The 23,404-nt window shown below is 39.2% G+C and overlaps 1 protein-coding gene across 7 annotated transcripts in view; it reads right to left on the bottom strand.

Annotated features, from left to right (window-relative positions):
• NFIB (nuclear factor I B) overlaps window positions 1-23,404 on the bottom strand; it is a 443,164-nt gene that overhangs the window by 395,866 nt on the left and 23,894 nt on the right. The gene's annotated exons all lie outside the window — the stretch shown is intronic.

The raw sequence follows: 23,404 nt of genomic DNA, 5'->3' as shown, positions 1-23,404 counted from the left end.
AAATCTTTGTCTCTGAGTCTCCTTCAGGAGGAACCCAAAACAAGACAAGGGTGACTCATACTCTCTGGATGCAAAGGAAATGATCATTAAGAAAATAAGCTTTCGGCCTTTCTCTTTAGTCCTGTTGACTTTGGATTTCTTTCATCCCTTTAGAACTTCTCCTCCATCGACTGATTTCCCAAGGTCTCAAAGTTTGCCTGACCACCTGCAAACTAAGTGTTTCCCCCTCTCCATGGTCACTCCTGGTTCCATTCACTAGTTCTCTCCAGATATTACTACCTAGAAAGTTAAACCGGTGAACACATAGAATGTTAGAATTGGGCAGGAAGGAAGCTGAGACCTGTAAGGCCTTGTGAACCATCAAAGAGACTCACCCAAGGTAGAAACCATGCTTTTTGGTCCTCAACACCTCGTGCTATGCAGGTTCCTCCCTCTGTTTCCCCGGTTCTGATATAGTCTCTCCCCTCACTCCATTCCCTGCATTGGCACCATTTTCACCTTTGGTCTTTTCCAGTTATTGGCCAGACTAAATGACCTCCAAAGCCCTTGGAAGTTATTTACCTTCAATGACCCTTACCCTCATCTTCTAACTAAGGGTTGAAATACTGAGACAAGTCTCCCCCACCACCCCAAATGACCACCACTAGACCTTCCTGAAATGCCATGTCCTAGGAGATCACTTCTTTCTCCCAAAAACAAGGTTTGTTTTGGTCCTGAGCTGAATAAATTATTTTTCTTAGTTCACGTATCCCATCTCTGCTACACATCTTTCTCTGTATCAAAAGTAGCTCCTCTGCTTTTCTCCTTTCAGACAAATCCCTGCCAAATACAGTGCCCTGACCAAGGGCATAGTTAGCCATAAAATCACCATGTATCTGTCCTAAACCCATTCTAATGGCCCTGGGGTAGGAGGGGATATGGTGTTAAGTCCCCTCCTCCTCAGCCATGCATGCCCCTCTCTGGAGCAATGCCAGCTTCCTTCACCAGTCCCCATTTGCAGAACCCCTCACCTGCACACCATGTTCTTAGGAAGATGAACCAGGAGTGAACAGTTTAGACATTATTTAGATTCTCTTTTGATCGCATAGAACATAAGTAAAGAACTCTTGGAACGAGTGATACACTGCATTCCTCAAGCATGTCAATCCGTGCAAAGCATTGAAGGGTCTGCATTGTTTACCTTAACAGTTACAGCTCCTTCTGATGATTACAAAGATGCTGTTTATATCAATATTTAAATATGCTGTTTCTCTTAAATGAACCACAACAGCCTCATTTAAAGTTACTTTATTATAATGAGCAGATATTTGGACAATGTAAACCTGTACGCCACTTGCAATACAAACCTCTCCAATAATGCCTCAGCTTAGCATCTAAATACATATTTTAAAAGTTTAAAAACACATTGACTCCATGATTTGTATTTGTAAATGCTCAAAATAAAGGACTTTTTATTGAGTGTGCCAAATAATGTGAATTTGGATGCCTTCTGAAAGGATGCATTATTCATGTGGAAGAAACACAAAATCAATAAATGAAAATTCAAATAAAAATAAAACCCATTATGATACTGAACACAGACAAAGATCATCTTGTGCATTATTTACTCAAGGAAAAGAAACAGGAAAATGGCCCTCTGGAACTGAATCATAACCTCCTGCTTAGGCTGTTTGAAAATAAACAGAATTGTATGTTTCTCACAGAAAGAATTGTTAAATTTCTAAAAGATTCAATTTCTTTTAGTTTACAACTAACATTATTTAAAAATTTAACAACAAAATAGATTCAGAAGATTGCTAAGATGTGAACATGATTACATTCTATTGTTACCACATCACTTACCTCATTGCTACCAGGGTATATAGAATACAGTAAATTTCATAATGGGGTTCTGTGGAAAAGCATATCTTGGCATATAGAGAATACCAAATACATGTGTTTATGCTTGGTGGGGAGGAGAAGCATCTCAGCTTCCTTAATTTTCACAACGGCAACAACATCGGTCAAGCAGTCAGACTTTGGGGTCAGATATCCTGAATTAAATCTTGCCTCTCAACACTACTAGTTCTGCGATTTTCATCATTTAACCTCTCTAAGCTTTGGTAAAATGTGAGTTTAATAAGAGTACCTACCTCCTAGGAATTAAAGGAGATTCTTAGCCCAGTATCCCGCACATGGAAGTTACGCAATGAGTGTTAGCAAAAGAATACCTAGGAGTAGCAACATCTTTCTTTATAGACACCCGATTGTCAAAGCATATGTCTGTCCTTCCTCAGCAACAATGCACAGGCACACATTGATTCTTTGCTGAAGAATATTATTTCAGACTCTCTGCTGCCTATTTTTTATCAAATGTTATGAGAAGTAAGCTTCAATGTTTCTTCACGGAACACTTGCCTGAAAATACATTTTATTCTTGGCACAAGGCAGATCATCAGGAAGCTACAACTGATAAACTTAAGGAACTGATAATATACAATTTAATTTTGTTGAATTACATTTCACACCAACAGTTTATACAGAAGGGCGGAAAGGAAACAGCTATAGGAAATTAAATAGTTTGCTGATAGTAGGGATGTCTTGGGGATGTTACCTACTTTATTACATAGTTTCTTCTTTTTGGAAGATCCTCCAGTGCCTACACCTAGGAAAACACTATATTTATTCATTTACTTAAAAATTGTACAGTACTCACTCAGTTTTTGCTGAGCACTGTTCTGGCGGACTAGAGATACAATAGTGAACTAAACAGACAAATATCCCTGCCCCGAGTAGCAGCATTTACCTTCTAGCTCCTTGGCAACTGATTTACTTTTATCTTACAGAAACTACAAATGTTATAACTGAATTGGTTTAACTCTTTCCTTTGGATTCTAGAAGGTTCAGCACCAAACGATACAGATACTTATGGCATATGTCCTTGTGTGCTAACTTTACTTGTAGATTTATCTTGCCCTTATACCCAATCTTCTCATCTACTTCTTTATTACTCTGCTGCAAAATATGTGTTTTTACAAGTAACCACAACATTTTTTTATGAGAAATGAAATTAAGAATTTATAAATGCAACAGGGAAATAAGTACAGCAATACAAACATAGGTATGTGTGAATTCAAGTAACTATAAATTACTGCTACTGGCATCTCGAATGGCCATTTGCTTTTCATGTTTCACTTCTAGCCTCAGAACAATGATTCATGAAAGTTCATTAATTTAATAGATAATCATTGACCATCTGCAATATGCCAGACTTCATTCAAGGTGGGGAATCAATGGTTAACAAGATAGACTAAGTCTCTGGGAGCCTGTACCCGTATGGAGGCTGTATTCGTTAGCTCAAGCGACTATAACAAAATACCATAGAATGGGTGGCTTAAACAACAGAAATATAATTTTGTCAAAGTTCTACAGACTGGAATCCAAATCAGGGTGGCAACTTGGTCAGGTTCTGGTGAGGGCTCTTTCCCTGGCCACCTTCTTGCTGTGTCGTCACAAGGCAGAGAGAGAGAGAGAGAGAGAGAGATTCCTTCCTCTTATAAAACCGTAGTTCTTTTGGATTAGAACCCTGCCCTTAGGATCTTACTTAACCTTAATTAGCTCCCAAACAGGCATTTGACCCCATCCCTAGATACAGTCACATTGGGGATTAGAGTTTCAACAAAAGAATTTGGAGGGGGCACAATTCAGTCCATAGCAAAAACCTCATGACATCTTGTCCAAGATTCAAAGACCTCTAGTGAAGGGATATTACAAATGTATTCCATAGTTGAAACTCCCTCACTTATATTTGACCTAAACCTCAAATTGCAGGTAAAGGGCAATTTACCTGATTTTGTCCTCCAACAAGATGAAACTTTTAAAATCAAATTTATTTTTGTCATAAAATGAAGGAATGCAGCTGATATAAGATGGTGTTATCAGTCTTCACTGATTTAACTATACAATACACCACAAAGAATGGTGTTAGTAGTTGTGTTGGTATCTACTTATTCAATAAACATTATGAGTCTACTAAATTCCAGACACTGCCAGGATCTGGGATAGTGATGACTAATAAAACATAGTCCCTGGCTGGGCGTGGTGGCTCATGCCTGTAATCCCAGTGCTTAACAGGTCGAGGTGGGTGGATTATCTGAGGTCAGGAGCTCAAGACCAGCCTGGCTAATATGGTGAAACCCCACCTCTACTAAAAATGCAAAAATTAGCTAGTCATTGTGGTGGGTGCCTGTAGTCCCAGCTACTCAGAAGGCTGAGGCAGGAGAATTGCTTGAACCTGGGAGGCAGAGGTTGTAGTGAGCTGAGATTGCACCACTGCACTCCAGCCTGGGTGACAGAGTGAGACTCAAGAAGGGGAGGGAAGGGGAGGGGAGGAGAGGGAAGGCCCTGATGAGAAGGAATTGGATTAGATAGCAGGCCTTCTCCAGGTGATACCTTCCATGTTCAAAATGATAGCAGGTATGTTGTATGTATGCATGTAAATACACACACACACACACACACACACACACACAGTTAAGTCTGTATAAGACAGATCATAAAAATATTGACAGTGATATTCTCAGCATGGCGGGGTATATCTGGATGGTGGGACAATAGGAAATTTACCCTTTTCTATATTTTATTATTTTCTACCTTGAACATCTATTATTTTAAAATTATAAAAATGATAAAATTAATTTTAGAAATGGACTTACATAGGGGATGAAGGCAGATATCCCAATCTGGATTGCTTTACCTATGAACTAAAACATAGTGTAAATTAACTTTTGTGTCAGGTTATCCAAAGGCTTTTTCCTTTTCTGTTTTCTGCTCTCTAACCATCAACATTTTACGTGCTTGGATACCAAGGAAGGCTTTGTCTGGATAAAAACAAACTGATTTTTTGAGCCTGAAACATGTCTGCCAATTTGGGGTAATTATACTGAAAATTTGCCCTGGATTCAGACAAGCTTTGAGCACACATGCAAACCACCTTTACCTTTGCCTCTCTTCCCTCCATGCAGAGCCATAGACTTAAAAAATAAATGGTTAAGGTAACATTTATATTGCTGCCTTTCAGTCAAAATGGGCAAAGGGGCAGAAAAACCAAAATAATCAGTTTGTATCCTGGTTACCCTTTTAAAATTAATTTAGGGAAAGCATGTAGCTGGCAGAGAGAAACACTTTTCAGACTTCATGGAAAGAAATCGTCCATTAGAATTTAAGGTCTTTTGGGAAGCAAACTAGTAGCACACTCAAGCTTGTGGAGCACAGGCAGTTAGGCCCCTGCTGACTTAAATGGCCATAGTGATCAGTGCCCAGCATCCTTCCTAACCCCACCCCCAAACTCCTAAGCAAATTCTCAAAGAGAGATGACAACTGGGTGATTCCAGCTGAAAACAGAAAATCAAAGAACTTGAGTCCCTTGCTCAAATCCATCAGGGATGTGATTAAAAAGGAAACTAGATTTCTTCCTTCCTTCTCTCTGCACCACACATACCTCCCACAGCTAACGCAAAAGCCAGCACCATGGCTTTCCAAGCTAATCATTAGTTCTCACAAACCTTCAGACAAAAATATCTTCCTTTTGAATTTCCATTCACAGACAACTTCCTCAGTTATGTCAGTACATGCTCCAGACAGAGGACGAAGGAAGCATGGGCAGGCACAGGAAGGCAGGATTAGTGGAGCCTCAGCTCCCGTGATATGGGTTAGGTCAGAAGCCTCTTGTTCTGAAGCCAGAGGAAGTCTAGAGAACATGACCCAGGACAGCCTTTGGGGCTTTTAGATTTCCAGGTAGGTTCAGAAAGGAGCAGTAGGTTCAGGAAGACTTGTAGGTATCTGGATTTTCACTTACAAAAGAATCACCTAGGCTGGACATAGTGGATCATGTCTGTAATCCTAGTACTTTGGGAGGATTGCCGGACTCCAGGTGTATGAGATCAGATTGGGCAATATAATGAGACTCCATCTTTACAAAAAATTAAAAATTAGCCAGGTATAGTGGCCCAAGCCTGTGGTCCCAGCTATTCGAGAAGATGCCGTGGGCGGATTGCTTGAGCCCAGGAGGTCAAGGCTTCAGTGAGCCATGATCACGCCACCACACTCCAGCCTGGGCAACAAAGCAAGACCCTGTCTCAAAAAAAAAAAAAAAAAAATCTGAAAAGTTTGTTAAAAATGGTGGTTCCCAATCATCATCCCCAGATTCTGGTTCAGTTATACCTGGGATGGGCACACATATTTGCTTTGCAAAATAGTATCCTGGGTTATTCAGAAATGTGTTCAGAAATGCTAGCTTAAAGTTTTCATGCCACACTATGTTGGCACTGCTTTCATCAGTGGGGTCTGGGAAGCAAGCATAGCTATTTCCCCTAGGCTCTGGCTGGGGAATATGCAACTCTAGGTGGTGTGTGTGGTGTGAAGCAGGGCCACCTACTCATAGGCTACACAGCCTCAACCTTCCTTGAGTAATGATTCTAACTGCTGGTCTATGGGGCAATATTACTATTTTTATTAAAGTAAAGATGAATACAAAATGGAGTAGAATATATGATTTGAATGAATATCAAAGATGAAACCTGAAACTTTAAAAAAATGAGTTTATGGTAGGCTGCTTTTGATTGTATCTCTCAGATTGGAGATGCATTCTCGGTTCTCTGCCTCCAGTGGAAAGTTTGAGAAGCTTTGTTAGCAGCTAGCAATCAGCATACCATACAGTAGTTTCCTCATTTGAAAATGGCAATAACAGCTGTCTCTTGAAATTGTGGTAAGACATAAAGAAGATAACACTATTTAAGCCCTAACCCAAAGTCTGACATTCCAAAAATGTTCCATAAATGTCCATCTTTCCTCCAGCGCAGAGAATACTCCATTTGGTATCCTAGATAAGTGAGGAATTGCCTCTTTGTCTTCAAGATCTGAATTGTAGAAGATTTATAGATTTTTCTTGGGAATTGACTGAAAAGGTTCTAAGCAAAACCAGCTTCATGTAAATGTTCATAACAATGAGGAAATATAACAGATTGATGGTGGATTTAAGTTTATCTAAACATAATACTGGACAGAAACTAAAAAGAGATATGTAGTACATGTAGAAGCCCAGCAAGGAGGTATTTTTTCTCTCTTGGAAACTTTCCCCATCACATGCCATCTTATGTTATGGGTATTTGTGTGCCTTTCTTTGTGCCTTTTAGACTATAAACTCCTTGAATATGGAGACCACAAGTTGTCTATCTTTGTATTCAACCATTTATTTTTTTCATTCAACTAAGATGAAAACAAGCTATAGATAATGCATGCATGTGTTAAAAAAAAATGAAGCTAAAACCAAAGAAGAACATTCAGAGGAAGAAAGTCTCCTTCCAGTGTACTAGCCTCCTGGTTCTTCTCCATAGGGACAATCACTATTCAAATTTTTGTGTACATTTTCAGAGCGAGTCTACAAAAATAAATCACATTTATAAAAATAATAGTATGCCACACCCAATTTTTGGTAGTTTGCTTTTATATTTTACAATATATATTTTACATGTCTATACACATATATTATTTTATATATATATATTAAATATATTTTAGAGAACATTCCATCTTAGTGGCTATAATACTGTTTTATCCTTTCTAAACAGCTGCATAATATGTACCACAGTTTATCTTACTTCACTGATGAATATTCAGGTAGTTTTCAATTTAGGTGGTTTTGCGTCAATGGATGCTCAAACAATGCTAAAATGAATATCTTTGTACACAGGCCTCTGGGCATATTTGAGATTGCATCTATAGGCTAAATTCTTAGAAGTAGAAATGAGTCATTTGTAATTTTGATACATTGCCAAATTGTTCACCACTGAAATTATAATTTACTCTTCTGCCAACAATAACTATTAACCCCAAATTTTACCAACATTTGGTATGTTACAAAATGTAACAACCTAATGAGTGAAGCACTTGCATTTCATATGAATCAAAGTGTTTTGATTCATAGAGAAAGGAAGGACTTTTATTAGTTCTGGGATAACTGATTATTTAGTTGGACATACACATACAAAAAATCAAATCCAAATAGATTTTGAACTTAAAAGTTTTTTTTTTTTTAATTTATTATATTTGAGCTCTGGGATATATGTGCATGTCCTGCATCCTATAGGATTGTTGCATAGGTACATACATGCCATGGTGGTTTGCTGTCTCCATCCCCCCCACCATCACCTACATCAGGCATTTCTCCCAGTATTATCTCTCCCCATCCTCCCTGCCACACTCCCCCACCACTGTCCCTCTCCTCCTGTCCCCTCCATCCCCCCCACCTAGCCCCATGAGTGTTGTTTCCTTCCCCGTGCCCAAGTTGAACTTAAATGTTAAAGGCAAAACTATGGAAATTCTAGGAAAAAAAAATGAGGAAATGTCTTTCTGACCTCAAAGTAGGAAAGCATTTCTTCAATATGACCTCAAATGTACTAGCCATAAAGGAAAAGATGAATATATTTAAATATTTTAAATTAAAGAACTTCTGATTGTCAAAAGATACTATGAAGAAGTGAAAGATGCCAAATCTGAAAGATATTGCAAAATTTATAGTTCACAAAGGCTTAGTATTCAGACTACATAAAGACCTCTGCAACTCAATAAAAAAAGACAACTCAGAAAAATGGGTAAAAAACATGAACAAGCATTTCACAGCAAAGACAATGTGGATATTGAAAATACATATGAAAATAATCTCAATTTCATTAGTATTTAAGGAAATGCAAATTGAGATATCCATGAGATACCATCTTATTATCCAACACTACCATATATTGGCAAAATACAGGCTCTTTTACACTGCTGGTAGGAACGTATACCACTGCTTTGAAAAGTCATTTGAGATTATCACTCACAATACCCTGTTACTCTCTCTATATATTTTGTAACCCTAGTTTTATACCCTGGAGAAAATCTCCAGTGCAAAGAAGGTTCATAGCAGGACTAGTGGTAATAGCAAAAACTAGAAACACCCCACATGTTCATCGACTAAAGAATAAATAATTGTTATATTCATTCAATGGAACACTATGTAGAAATTAAAATAAGCCCAAACGTGGGCTTGTAAGCTAGTCCATGTGGTTTTAAATCCTGGCTTTCCCACTTACCAACTGTGTAATTTTGGACAGTTATTTAACTTCTCTTCATCTCCATTTCCTCAACTATAATTTATATCTCTGTGGTGAAGATTAAATGATCAAGTGCATGTAAAGCTCAGAGAACCATATATGTACACAGTAAGCACCCTGTGTTAGCTACCATTATTGAAAGAGTGCAGATAGTGTTTTGAGGGATCTAAAATAAAAATCAAGAAACAGATTTGAACTAGATGGTGAAGGTATAAGTGAACATATAAACTGAGGATAAATAGGATGAATAAGGGCAAGAAGAAACTTCAGAAAGTGGGAATAAAATGTAAAATGTCAGGAAGTGTGGAAGAAAATGGTGTAACAGGACAACTATAACCATTCTGATGTGGAGAATGTGGGCAAGAGGAGAGACGGTAGACGATAGGGCTGAGAGAAAGTCAGGGGCCTGGCCTGAAGCAGCATCAGTGATGGGTGGGGGTCCTCTCAAAATCAAGACACTCGTAGCTTTCTTTATTTTAAAGTGGGACGATCTAGAAGTTTCTCCTTATCTTGTGGAAATTACTTCTCATCTATTGAGTTTTTTCTACCTTCTTGACATGGCAGTTTAATTATAAATTCAAAACCTCCCTCTACCCACTTTTTTTTCTTAAATTCCAAAATAACGATGAAATGTGGCTTCTATTTGCCCTAAAAAATCTATACCAATTTTTTCATGGAGACCCAAAATATCAAAATCATGATGATGAAGGGATAAATATAATCTGAAACATGTTCTACGAATTACTTATTCATGGTATTGCAGAATCTCATGCATTGGCACCTCACAGTTTATACATCATTTTCAAGTTTGTTATCACATTTGTCATTCTTCCCCGACAATGCTGTGAAGGAGGGTATTAGGCCATCCTCCTGCTGCTATGAAGAAATACCCGAGACTAGGTAATTTATAAAGAAAAGAGGTTTCATTGACTCAGGGTTCTGCAGCTATACAGGAAGAAGGATGCTGGCATCTGCTCTGCTTCTGGGGAGGCCTCATGAGAACTTACAATCATGGTGGAAGGCAAAGGGGAAGCAGCACTTCACATGGCCAGAGGAGGAGGAATAGAGAAAGGGGGAAGGGAAGGTGCCACATGCTTTTAAATGACCAGATCTCATGAGAACCCTATCAGGAGAATATCACCAAAGGGATGGTGCTAACCCATTCATGAAGGATTCACCCCCATGATAAAATCACCTCCCACCAGGTCCCACCTCCAACATTGGGGATTACAATTGAACAAGAGATTTGGGTGGAGAACACAGATCCAAACCATATCAGGGAGGCCTGGCTGGGTCCGTTTTATAGGTAAAGAGGCTAAGGGCCATTATTTAAAAGGGGTGTGTCCACTGTGGAAGAGCTTTGAACCTGGTCCGTTCTGAGTTGAAATCTTGAATCCGTTACTTAGCTGGGTAAACTAACCTCTCTGAACCTCATATTCTACTGTTTGATGAGGAAGGATGAATAAGCCTCCTTCATTAAAAAAATGGGTTTTGTTCACATTTCAATAAGACTTTAGCCCATGATACTGTGCTCTAAATGGTAGCAGTGATTACTATTGCTGCTCAAGGGTAGAGCTCAGGTTTGAACTCACTCAGTTCTTCTTACTCTAAGGCAGCGCTGTCTCTCCTTTGTTACAACACAGATGTTCACAAGGCAGAAGTGGAGGGCCTCCCAGGACCCTCGTTTGTTAAAGCCATATTACGCCTGGCTTCCATTCTTAGGACTTATACTTTCCCACCATGTTCAGGAGATATTGTCATGATTTTGACATAAAATGTCACACCACATGATATGAGTGGCTAGCAGTTATAAATTCTGAGTTTTTGAATTACCAGGAATAAGCACTGGTAATTGAGGCAGAAGCATTTTTTTTTTGTGCTAAATGTGATTTCACAGATTGTTAGAAAGGAAAAAGCATTTTTCTCTTTAACTCTATCATTAGATCTTTTAAAAGAGGAAAATTCCTGAATGTATTCCACTGTTAAATTCTCCCATAATAGTATCACCTTGATGCTTAAATAATTTATCTCAAGGCTTATTAGATTATGAAATAAACATCTTGGGGGCAAGGATGTCATAACTGCTTCATCTGTTCAATGCTAAGAACAGACATGTTGTGCTTCCACTCCACTCAATGTACGTGTCCATAACGGTTTCTTGCATGAATATCAAATCTTGAAGAAAAACATGGCTGAATGGACCTTTCCCAGGACCAGAATGTGCTTTAATGTGTCTGGCACAAATGACAAAATATGAGAGACTTTCTTTAATCTCCACGTGAAGCTATTTTCCTTCCTCCCTCCTTCTTCTTCTCCTTGTAGGTAAAGGTTGTTTCACCATACGGGGAAGATCTTTTGAGGCAAAACAATTATTATTTATTTCTCATTAACGGAAGTGGCAGAATCAGAGAGGACTTGCTTTTCCTTTGAAGTAGATCAGTTCTTTTAAGTTAGATCAGATTTCACATCAATTAAAGGCACCATCCCTGAGCATAACTGTGGAAACGTATCTCTTCTTCAAAAAGGTTTAGAGTTTGGCTGATACATGAGACATATTCTTAGGCGAGGGGGTTTTCTGGTTTGTCTTTTATTTTAAGAGTTCCTGGTGGGATATTGGAGTGGAATTCACATTTTCAGTCCTCCACTCATTAGGCAAATGGTATTTGTCCATTTTCCTATGGTTTAAATTCAGCAAAAAGTAAAAACAACGATAACAACAAACATTTCTTCCCTCATGTAAGGAGTTTGTATCCAAATAATAAACAGCAATCTTATATTTGACTCAATATTTTCAAAGTTACTGTTACAAAACTTTGTCTCAAATGTTCTCTGGGATCATTGCCAGATTTCTTATTTCCCCTTTTAGCTCTCTGTTGTGCTATATACATGTCAAAGACAGAAACATGACCTTTCTATTTTCCACCAGCACTGTAGATCCATTAAAGGGTCTTTTAAATGCTGCTGTATCAGGTGGTCCTTCTTAGCCTGGGTTGGCTTCCTGAGGCCTCTTTTCTTTTTGCCAGATTCAGGGATTCAGATACTTCTGGCATGAAGGATGTTACCAAAATGGAGTGCTAGGAAGCTGGTAGAATAGCTGTCACAGAGTGTAGTTCCATGGTCTGACTCCTTCTCTTATGGCGATTGAGACTTTCACTTCTGCTTTTATTTCTGAAAGAGGCATTCAGTATACCCATTCCTTCCCACCCAGTGATTTTATATTAGCAAAAGTCATACAGGCTCCAAAACTACCTAGGCTCTTTCTTCTAGGTGTAAAGACTTCTTGCAGAAGAACAGGTGCTCCCCTTGCTTCTTCTGGATGTTTGCACCTCTGAAATCCTTCAGACTGGCCACTCACAATTGCCTAGGTCTCCATCTAATCCAAAAAACCATCCACTCTGGGCCTTTCCCCACTCACTGCACTCAATAACTCACAGAACCTTCCTTAAAATCGCCACAACTACCGTACTTTTGTGCTTTAGTTTTCTCATTTCAAATTCTGGCTGTGGCTGTCAAATTTTTGACAAGCCATTTACTCCACTTACTCTAAACATGTTCTTCTTAAATCTTTAATTGGAAAAACATGTTTAAAAACTTCCGGTGGCATTGATGTAGTACCTTTCAGTGTCTTTGGAGATATAGGCAAAATGATCTGCTACCTGGTCCTTTCTCTATTCATAGCATTCCTGTTTAATCCCTCTGCCTTTGGAGTAAAATCTGGAGGAGGGGGATGGAGGTCTAAGGAAGGTCACCCTTGCATGTAGACCGCATCTGCAGCTTCTCAGAAATAAATCCCAGAGCAAATCCTCCACACCCATGCTTCTGAGAGAGTCCAGAAGAGCACACTGAGGTTGAGATGAAGGACAAGCAAGCTAATCTTGCACACTGAAGCACATCTACAGGGATTTCAGGAGCAGCAGAGCTGCTCTGTGCTTCTGCCATCACCACAGCAGTAATAGATTGATGAAAAGAGAAATGAACTTCTTGTGTCTAAGATACAGAGTTAGAGACCAATTTTAACTGCTGGACTATGTGGACTGGTCCAAGGCCTAATTTCCTGAATTCTTCACTAAAGATCTCTTGTCCTTTGAGGGCAATGCCAATCCTTTCAAGCATCGGCTGGGAGCTAAGGTTTCCAGGTGCAGTGTAATTAAAAATAAGAAGGTCTGCTTGAACCAAGGTGACCCTAATTATCTTTGTTAAAAACACAGATGGGAGGCAATAGAAGCTAGTGTACAAGAAAAGCCTCTTCCTAGACCAGAACTATATTTAAAGAAAAACCAAGAAGAATGGAAATTTCCACTATTGGTATATTCCCCTGTATTTAATTTTCTCACAGGCTATCTTAAATCTATTCTGCTCTAATCCAGAAATGATGGTGTAGTGACTAAGGTTCTAGGATCAACTACCTAAGTTTATGATCCACATCTTCCAATTACTAGATGTGGAATGTTGGGAAAGTTACTTCAACTTTCTAAGTCTTCCATCTCTTCACCTGTAAAATGGGAATAACAAAAGCTACTTCATAGGGCTGTTGTGAGATTTAAATGAGACAATGTGTCTAAAGTGCTTAGTTCAGGGTTTGGCAAGCAGTAAGCACTCAATAAATACAATCTATTTTTACTCTTAGACGTTGAATGTCCCTTATTTGAAATGCTTAAAACCAGAAGTGCTTCAAATTTTTATTTTTATCTTTGGATTCTGGAATATTTGCGTGTATATAGTGAGGCATCTTGGGGGTGGAACCCATATCTAAATTTGAAATTCATTTATGATTTATATATACCTTATCCATATAACCTGAAGGTAATTTTATTCTTCCCTTGGAGACACTGAATAAACTGTGTTGTGCACCTACATTGGGACTGCAACCCATCACATGAGGTCAGGTGTGGAATTTTCCACTTGTGGCACCATGATGGTGCTTGAAAATTTCAGATTTTGGAGCATTTTGGATTTCAGATTTTCAGAAGAGGATGCTTAGCCTGTATTTAATTTGGGTGGCTTTGGTTGCCTTCAGCAGAAGTGAACCTACAAGCATCTCATCTTCAGCATCTGTGAGCTCCTATCTCTCTTCTTTGCACCACCTTAGTTGTCATTACATTGGGAACCCTTGACATCTTGCCTTTCCTAGTTCATCGAAGCCATTTCCCTCTTCCCTAATAAGTGAGGTACCCACACAATTCCTATGGCATTTGCTGCTCCCCAGCAAAGAAAATGTCTAAGCAGAAACACTTAGGACTTCCCCCATCAGAGCCAGATTCCTCCCCAAGAATTGTCCTCTTAGCCAATAAACACTGGCATGGACTTTATTAGGCACTTGGGCAATAAAATATCAGCCATTGCATTTTCATTCATTTTCTGTGAATACGAAATGGTCAACACTTCCTGCTTAGTTTGTGATACCCAATAATGAGTCTGTGCATTTATTTTTCTACAAATTTTATGGTCAACAAATCAGCAAGGCTTAGTTCATTGCAGTCTTTTAGGAACAAACCACAAAATGTTTCACACATTCAGATCTACTACTAAGTTTTGTAAGTTACAAAGTACTCACAAAGTCAAGAGAACCTGCCTGTGAGTCCAAGCTGCACTATTTGAATAGAATGCCAATTTCTACAGAAAGATAATTTGAGGGTCTTAAGTCATATTCCAGGTATCTAGGTTCTTTTTATCTTGTTAGAAGGAAGCGATGTTGTCAGATGTTACTTTGTTCAGATTATTTTATACTTACTAAATTCTATCAATGTCACCCAATTACATTTTTTTTTTTGGTAACACCATATAAGCTGAACATGAGACAGGTGCCAAGGGGGCTCATATGTGTAAATAAAAGTTATTACAAGCAGTGCCTTAATGTTCAAATCATTTTGGCCAAGGCAGTCTTGGTGGCTCTGCGTAAATGGCAGTTCATCAGTATCTAGGAGGTCATGTCTTAGAGTGGCTCAACTATGGTTCATTTGGGGTCCTATAGCTGAGATTCTCTGATTTTAGGAAGGAGGTAGGGAAAGGGAGGAAAATAACTAAAGCCAAACATAATGTGTTCATCATTGTTTAAAACACTTTTCAAATGCCATCTCATAGCAAATGAGGTACTTTACAAAATGCCTGATAAGAACCCACTGAGGTAGTTCTATAATGATCCTGATTCTTCTTCCAGGATGCTTTCCACAGGGTAACTACCACCATCCATGTGCTTTATCCCTGGAGAGCTATCCATAACCAACTTCCAACTCTCTGGCCATAGAGGTGGGTATTTGATCCAGGCTGGTCAGAGTAGATTTCTGCTGTGAATGATGCTTGCAGGAAGAGTGAGGATCTTTATTTATTTTTATTTTTTTGATTGGCTGAGTAAAAGACCTACCAAGACCTACCATGCCATTTCTACTGTCACCTTCTGACAGGCAGCCTCAAGATGAAGTAACATATAGAGAAAAGTAGAATTCAGAGATGGAGGAAGTCCCAGAAGTTTCAAAGATGGTCTGAACTTCTGGATCTAAACTTGCCTGAAGCTGGACAGACTGCTATGGATTTCCCACTTTGTATTTGGATTAAGCCCACTTGAACTGGGTTTATGTCACTTGCAACTAAAAGAGTCCCAGACAAAAAGGAGAGCTATTAAGTTCATTTTATGAGTAAGCAAACTAAGGCTCAAAGGAAGAAATGATTTTGCCCTGAAAGTAGCAAGGCTAGGACTTAAATCCAGATCATATTTTCTCCAACGTTTGTGCTCTTTCTACCTTGAGGCCTCCTTTGAAGGTCAGAAGCAGCTATGGAACTCTTTCCAAATGTCTTAATTCTCCAAGACTTGTCATATGACCGTGAAACAGACAGGGTTTGTGTGAATCTCACATTTGGTTTGAGTCAATACAAGCCTGATCAGAAAAGTTTACCCACAACTGGCTCTGGAGTGAGTGAGTCCAACTGTCCTACAGGCTAGCGTGAACAAGCAGTGAGAACGGAGACTAGCAGGGCACTAAGCTGCAGCTGAAAGGAAAGTGGATATAGCTTCTCTTTGAATAAGATGGACAAAACAGGACATAACCGCCTTAACATACACTCAAGAACAGCAGCACATAAGGAGAAATAGCATGGGCCATCCAAGGATGGAGATTATTGATGTACAGAGGAGTTGGGGGATAAACTTCAGAGGAAATTTGGGTATCTGGAAGTTCTAAATCACAAGCACTCTGATGGGCTTCTTGGTTAGGCGAGAGATACTGGGAAGTAGTGGCTACAGTGGCTAGTCTAAGAACTGCCTGCAACCATGCACAACTGAAAACACTCATGACTGTCCTGCTCATTTCACGCCTCCCTCCCTCCCTCCCTCCCTTCTCTCCCTCCCTCCCTTTTTTCTTTCTTTCCTTCCTTCCCTGCCTCCCTCCCTCCCTTTTTCCTTCCTTCCTTCCTTTTTTTTTCCTTCTGTCTCTTAGCACACATTTATTAGTGTCTTATTATATGTAAGGCTCTGTGCTGAGCACTGGAGATTCAGTGATCGAGATGGGGTCCCTGCCTTCAGAGCTTTACAGTTGAAGGCTGTATATGGAAGTCATTGGCAACTCTGTGTGTGTGTGTGTGTGTGTGTGTGTGTGTGTGTGTGCGTGCGCATGCGTGTGTGACAGAGAAAGAGAGAGAATGAAGCAGAGATCTGGAGTATTAATACTGAAGATTTCAGAACCACCATTTATGCCAGCAAATATGTTTATTCTTCTAGTGAGCTACCTACATGACAAATACTTCCAGGAGTAAAGCCTTATTTAACTGCACCTGTGCAAGGAGAAATTCTGATGTCTGGCTGGAAGGCTTGGGAATGAGGACTGGGATGGTGGAGGTAGCAGGAGCGAGGACCCAGCCCAAAAAGACAAAGGGCTTCTTCAGTGGAAGCTGGGAAGGTGGTCAGGGCAGCTGTGGCCCCTCCCCTCCTGTGTGAGGTGGCCTCTTGCATGGTAACAGGCCTCCTTACTTGAATGGGGTGTTTAGCTTGGGCCTAGGGCATTGACCAGAGCATGTGGCAGGCAGAAGTCAACTCTCAATGAGTACTGACTGGTCCCTAACATTGTGTGCTGCCTCATAGATTGTGAAAATGGTTTCAATGTGCATTATTTCACCTGATCTCTATAGCAACTTGAAGAGGCAGCTGAGTATTGTATTCTTTGGATATGGAAAATGCTGCTTGTGAAGGGGAATTGACTTGTCCAGGTTCACACAGCCTGAAACATGGCAGGTGTGGGACCTGAGCCTCAATATTTTGAGTGCAAAGCTCATGCTTTCCAACTAACTGCATTCATTTCTTCTGCTCGGACCCAGGAGACTCTGCCATTGGAAATGGCTGAACAAAGAGATTACTTAACAATCAGAGAGCTATACAGTTGGCACAGCTCCTTTCTGAAGAAGACTCCTAAGCTGAAGGCAGTGTATTCAATCACCCTTAAAATAGCACAATTGCATTTTACTCACTGAATAGTTTGGTTAATGAGTGTTTTATTGAAGAGAAGCAAAGCAGCCCAGATAACATGTATAAAGCTTCCAGCGTAGTACCCGTTGCAGAGCGGACACTCAATTATTGCTAAATTCAAGATGTGCAACCTGCCTACCTCTTTAGCTACATCTCACACAACTCTCCCGCCAGTCACACTAGTCTGCTTTAAATTTCTGCAGCATAGGTAGGTCCTATCATACTCGTGTTATCATAGATGAGGAAACAGGCACAGAGAGGGTAGGTAACTCGCCTGAGGTCACACATCAAGTCAGTCAGGCAGTGAGGATTCAAACCCAGGAAGCCTGGCTTCTTAGCCTACATTCCACACCACTGCCTTTCCCTGAGACATTAAGTGGATGAACAGGAAAGAATAATATTCCAGAAAGACGCAAGAATACATGTTTACCCCCACAGTGTTGTCGTGACGTTTGCACAAAATTATGTACATTAAACAATTAGAAGATGGCTGGATCGACTCATGTTAGCCAAGGTTATTACTCACCACAGAGTTCACATCTAGTGAGAGCTGCTCAGGGAAACCTCAGTTTCCATTCCCTCTTTTACACCCTCTTCTAAAGAGTCACACTGTCCTTTAGAGCACTTATCTCAGTTTACAATTATACATACATTTGTGACTTATTTAATATTTCATTTACTTTAGAATCCCAGTGCCCAGTCCTGGTAAAAGCAAACAAACAAACAAAAAATCCAACTCAATAAGTATTTCTTGAATGAATGGATGAGTGAATGAAACATTCCTTGCCGCCCTAGAGTCCTACATTTTTTTCTCTTCTTGGTGGGAGGAGAATATTCGTCTTTGTTTCGCTTCATGCCATCTTGGGACTCTCACGCATTTCCCACAGCGAATCTACATGGTGTTTACAGGTGCCTTCTGAAAACCGCCCACTCCCTGGTTTCTAAACTCAGCTAAGCTATGTCTCTGAAATGTCAGCCTCTCTCGTTAAGTCTCCTTCTCAAAAGAAGCGAGAAATGCAGACAAGGAAAGTTTTCAGTTCCTCTCCTAGTCGTGCCAATTGTATAATGAATCTGTGGGATTGAGTTTATTTCCAAATTTAGACCCACTCTGAGCACAATGGAGGCTTCTAACTCATCCCAGTGGATCTCAAACCCACTTTTGACTTTTAAAGCTTACAGACTTTTCTGGATTTTGATGAGTGGTGAGTGGGAACAGAAAGTTCCAAAAGATACAGTCCTGTAGTTTCTGTTCATCGTGTCTTGTTTTCCTGTTGTCTAAATGTGGTTCTTTAGAATCTGCCCTCTCTTTCCGCTCCTGTGATTATACTATTTAGAGACAAATACTTTCCCTGCCCTTCAAAGAAGCTGTTTTATTTCTGGCTTCTCATAAAATAAAGAAACAGAGTCCTTCAAATTCACCTTTCTGGCCTCGTTGGTATACAGATTCCTTGTGCTCTTTGCTGCCTTCATCTTAGTATTTTAATTTTCTTTCTTTTTAAAGAAATTTAATTTCCTTTCTTACATGCATGAATTAATGTGATTTTTTTAATCCCCACTTTGCTGTATTACCTTGGCTTTTTCATCTGTAAAATTGGCCATTCCTGTTTCAAGGGTTAACTATGAACATTAACAATGAGGTAATGGATATATAACAGGAATAATCAATAGGACATTTCTTTGTTTCTGTTGGGGCTCCAGAGCTAAGAACAATAGGCGACCAGGGCCCCCTCATTCTACACAGGGATGTTGGACCATCTAGGCAGAATTTGCCCCAACACTTCTGTGCCTTTAAGCCCATTTCCCCCTGCAGTGGTACAGTGAGAGCATCCACGGGAAAGAGCATAGAGGGCACCACACCCAGATGACAACAGCACCAGGGACTTTACCTTCCTCCTTCCTTCTCTCCCCCTGCCTTGGAGGAGCCAGTGGCTCCTGGGTGAGTAGAGGAGAATGAGAGGGAAAAGCAGATGGAAAAATTATTACAGAACTGGCAGGGTCCAGGGTCGCCTCCACCCTTCCCAGTGCTGTTCCACAGAATGAACAAACAGACCTATGCTGGACAGGGAGAGAAGCTTTGAATTGGATGAGAAATGAAAGTTTTGATGTTAGATGTTAACACATGAGATATTAGTCTCTTATCCAAAACACTTGGGGCTACAGAAACTTCAGAATCCAGCACTTAATCGTGAGTTTTAGAAGGGACATATTATGCATATCTTGTCATCAGCTGGTATAGGGCAGCACTCTGCAATCAAACACCTTAGTATTTCTGCAGCAAAATGGATTATTCTCCATACAAGGCAAGGGTACGTAAACGACTACACATAGCCTCACTTAAGTTTATGCACAGTTTTTCCACCTAATGTCTTTGTAGCAAACTTCAAAAAGTTTTGACTTCTAGAACTGTGGAGATTTCAGAATTGCAGATAAGGAATTGAAGTTTGAGTCCTGAAAATAAGAATGTCTATTGATGCCTAAATGTGACCTGAAAAGATTAAGAATCTGCTCAATTATTGTCCAGGGACAGGAAATCTAATAGAGTGAGTTGGAAAGAAAGCGGTACAAAACCTTTTCTGCTCAAACATCACTGAATTCCACTTGTCAAGAAATCAGTTACTTATATAAATGGGTATGTATGTCATCTGTACGTTTCTTACACAGCAGATGATTAACAAATGTTAACTTCTCTTTCCTTTTTCCATCAGGTCCTCCACATCTTCATAAATATGAGCAGATTTGCTGATAAGGAATCCATATTGTTTCCTAGGGAGGAATTTTATTTATTTATTTACTTAATTTTAAAATTTATTTCTATTTCAATAGGTTTTTGGAGAACAGGTAGTGTTTGGTTACATGAATAAGTTTTTCAGTGGTAATTTCTGAGATTTTGGTGCACCCATCACCAGAGCAGTGTACACTGTACCCAGTGTGTAGTGTTTTAGCCCTTACCCCTCCCACCATTTCCCCAAAGTCCATTGTATCATTCTTATGCTTTTTATGTCCTCATAGCTTAGCTCCCACTTATGAGTGCAAACATACCACGTTTGCTTTTCCATTTCTGAGTTAATTCACTTAGAATGATAGCCTTCAGTTCCATCCAGGTTGCTGCAAATGCCATTATTCATTCCTTTTTATGGCTGAGTAGTACTTTATGGTATTAAAAAACTGTTATAATTCAAAGAGGTAATAAAACATATGCAGCCAAATGTAAAGAAAACGTTATCATAGAAACATGCTAGGCAAAATAAAAACTATTATGTAATTTTCTGGATTTTGCAAAGTTTGTGGTGTTTATTAACAAAATGTTTGAAATTTGGTGTGTAAGCTTTACATCCTACAAAGTCGGAATACACCCAACTTCCCATCTTTTATTACCATTGACGTAAGTCTTGCATCTTACTTTTGATTTATGCTGCTTGGGGTAGGGTAGATTGCCCACAGAGGAGTTTTAGTGATTCACCCTCTGAAATGCATGGACCTGTCACCCATGAGAACACCTACCATGCAGGAGACATGCTAGGTGTTCAGGAGGATGGAAAGATTTGCCAAAGCTTGAACTTTTAGAGAGAAACCCTTTGTCTCTAGAAGAAAGGAGGATAGGCTACTGCATGAGGTTTCATGGTCCTGTTTCCTAACTCTTTCTTGAGAAGAAATGAGCAGGTAAGAATCCCAGAGACGGTAAAATAAAGGTTTCATAAGGATAATATAACATGATAATATAATTAGGAGAGATTATTTTGGGAGGAGCTGTGAAGGTAAATAAATATGGAGAGATGCTGGAAGTACCTATTTACTGAAAATTTGAGTATGTAAATTAGGTTTATTCTAAATAGCCTCACCTTATCTTTTTCTCATTTTCCATCCTTACTGTACCCTTAAAACTCCACCCTTAAAGGTTTGGTTGAACATTTTAGCTGAATATTTTGCAGTAAACAGGAGAGTATGGGGAGGTGCTAGGCTGAAAGAGAAGAGCAGTTTTCTGGGAAGATAGGTTTCGGCATGGTAGCTGTTGATAGGAGAAAACATACAGGCGTATTAGGTTTTCTTTCTTTCTTTTTTTTTTTTTTTTTTTGAAAACACATAATTTATTATATGGACTTAAAAATCAACACAAATCAACTTTTAGGAATGTTTTGAATACAGACTATGGATATTTTCTACCAAAGAACAGGATATCTACCAGGCAATACCATAAAGATTTAAACTGTTTAAATCATTTTTTAAAGATTTTTAAATGTTTTAAAACTTTTAAAATGTTTTTTAAAAATTTTAGAGCAATACACAGTAGTAGACAATTGATAAAGAAATATTGCATAACTAATCCAACTGTGTCCTGTTGCATTTCTTCATAATTCCACATGATTTTAAGGTTAAACAGAATCAGTTGCTTTTTAGCATCCAAAGTTCTGAATTCTGGCTTTCATTCCTTTACTCCACTATCATGATCTTAAAATATCTGTCATACATTTTTTGAGGGAGCGTGATATAAAAGTTTTTATTTTTGCATAAGTGGAGCTTTAAAGATGTATTTTCTATGTTATATCTCTTTCTTCACAGTCAACACATGATAGTTGATTATTTTGATGCCTTTAAAAGCACCCATTTCAGTAGGTCTATTTTGTAAACTCAAGCTTTCACTACTAATTCAGTTAGATATATAATGTTCATGTTTGTTCTTTAAGTAAACATAAGAAAAATAATCAAAAGTGGGCAATTGTTTTAAGGATGTCCTTAGGTTAAACACTACATATAGGTTTAGTTTGGCATATTTTTCCAACTCAAACTGTTTGAAATGGTATTCTCCAAAAAGTAACCCTTTTTGGTAAGGGGAAGATAATGCACATATATCTTAATCTTCTCCATGCCTAAGTAGCATCTTAAGGAACTAGCAGAGCATTAGGTTTTTTGGGGAGAGTGAGAAGAAGACAGACACTGGAATGCTGAAACTCACTCCTTGATTGGAGGTCAAAGAGAAATAAAGGAACCACCAAAACTCTGTAATAGACATGATATTCCTGAGACTGAGCGTCAGCCTCTATTACACAGGCTGCCTACATCAGAAATAAACAAGGAATAAAATTTTTCTTTCCATGTGACACAGGTTCAGCACATGAATCCAAAGAGGCACACACACACACACACACACACATTTATGTCCTGAACCTGTGTCATATGGAAAGGACATGAATATTAAGCACATGAATCTAAACAGGCATATATATTAATATATAAACATTAATATTATATGCATTCATATATGTGTACATATACAAGCATCACAGAAAAGCATCACTGCTTTTCTACATACACCTTATATATATGTGTGTGTGTACGTGACATTAATGTAGAAAAGCAATGATCACCTCCCACAGCAGGAGCAGCAGTTGAGTGTAGTGGACACTGATGGGATGTTCTGCCCATATGCCCCTCTTTCATTTCTCCTGGAAACTGCCTACTTTTTGTCCATGTATCTCCTTTGGGAAATTTCAACACTTTATATTACCTCATCTTTCTAGAAGCTGTTGTTTGATCTAGGGGTGGGGAGTTAATTAAGCCAATCTAATGAGAATCCTTCCCAGCAATTTAAATGCAATCTAGAACTGACATCAACAATTTCTCTTAGAGAGTGAGAATTATATGACATCAAGTCCAGGAACCACTGTGTCTTCTGTCCCAGATCATGGAGAAAGTCTATTCCAGGGAGTATAAATGAAGCAAACACCCAAGCTGGGGTGTAAGCCCGAATGGCATGTGGTGCTCGGCCTCTGGTGCCAGGATGGTCCAGCTACATGCCTCTCACTCGTACACTTTAGTTTTACAC

This window comes from Sapajus apella, unplaced genomic scaffold (assembly GCF_009761245.1).
Source record: "Sapajus apella isolate SASKATOON/1434 unplaced genomic scaffold, GSC_monkey_1.0 scaffold42, whole genome shotgun sequence".
NCBI classification, from domain to species: domain Eukaryota; kingdom Metazoa; phylum Chordata; class Mammalia; order Primates; family Cebidae; genus Sapajus; species Sapajus apella.
This window is presented reverse-complemented; position numbering and strand designations above follow the sequence as displayed.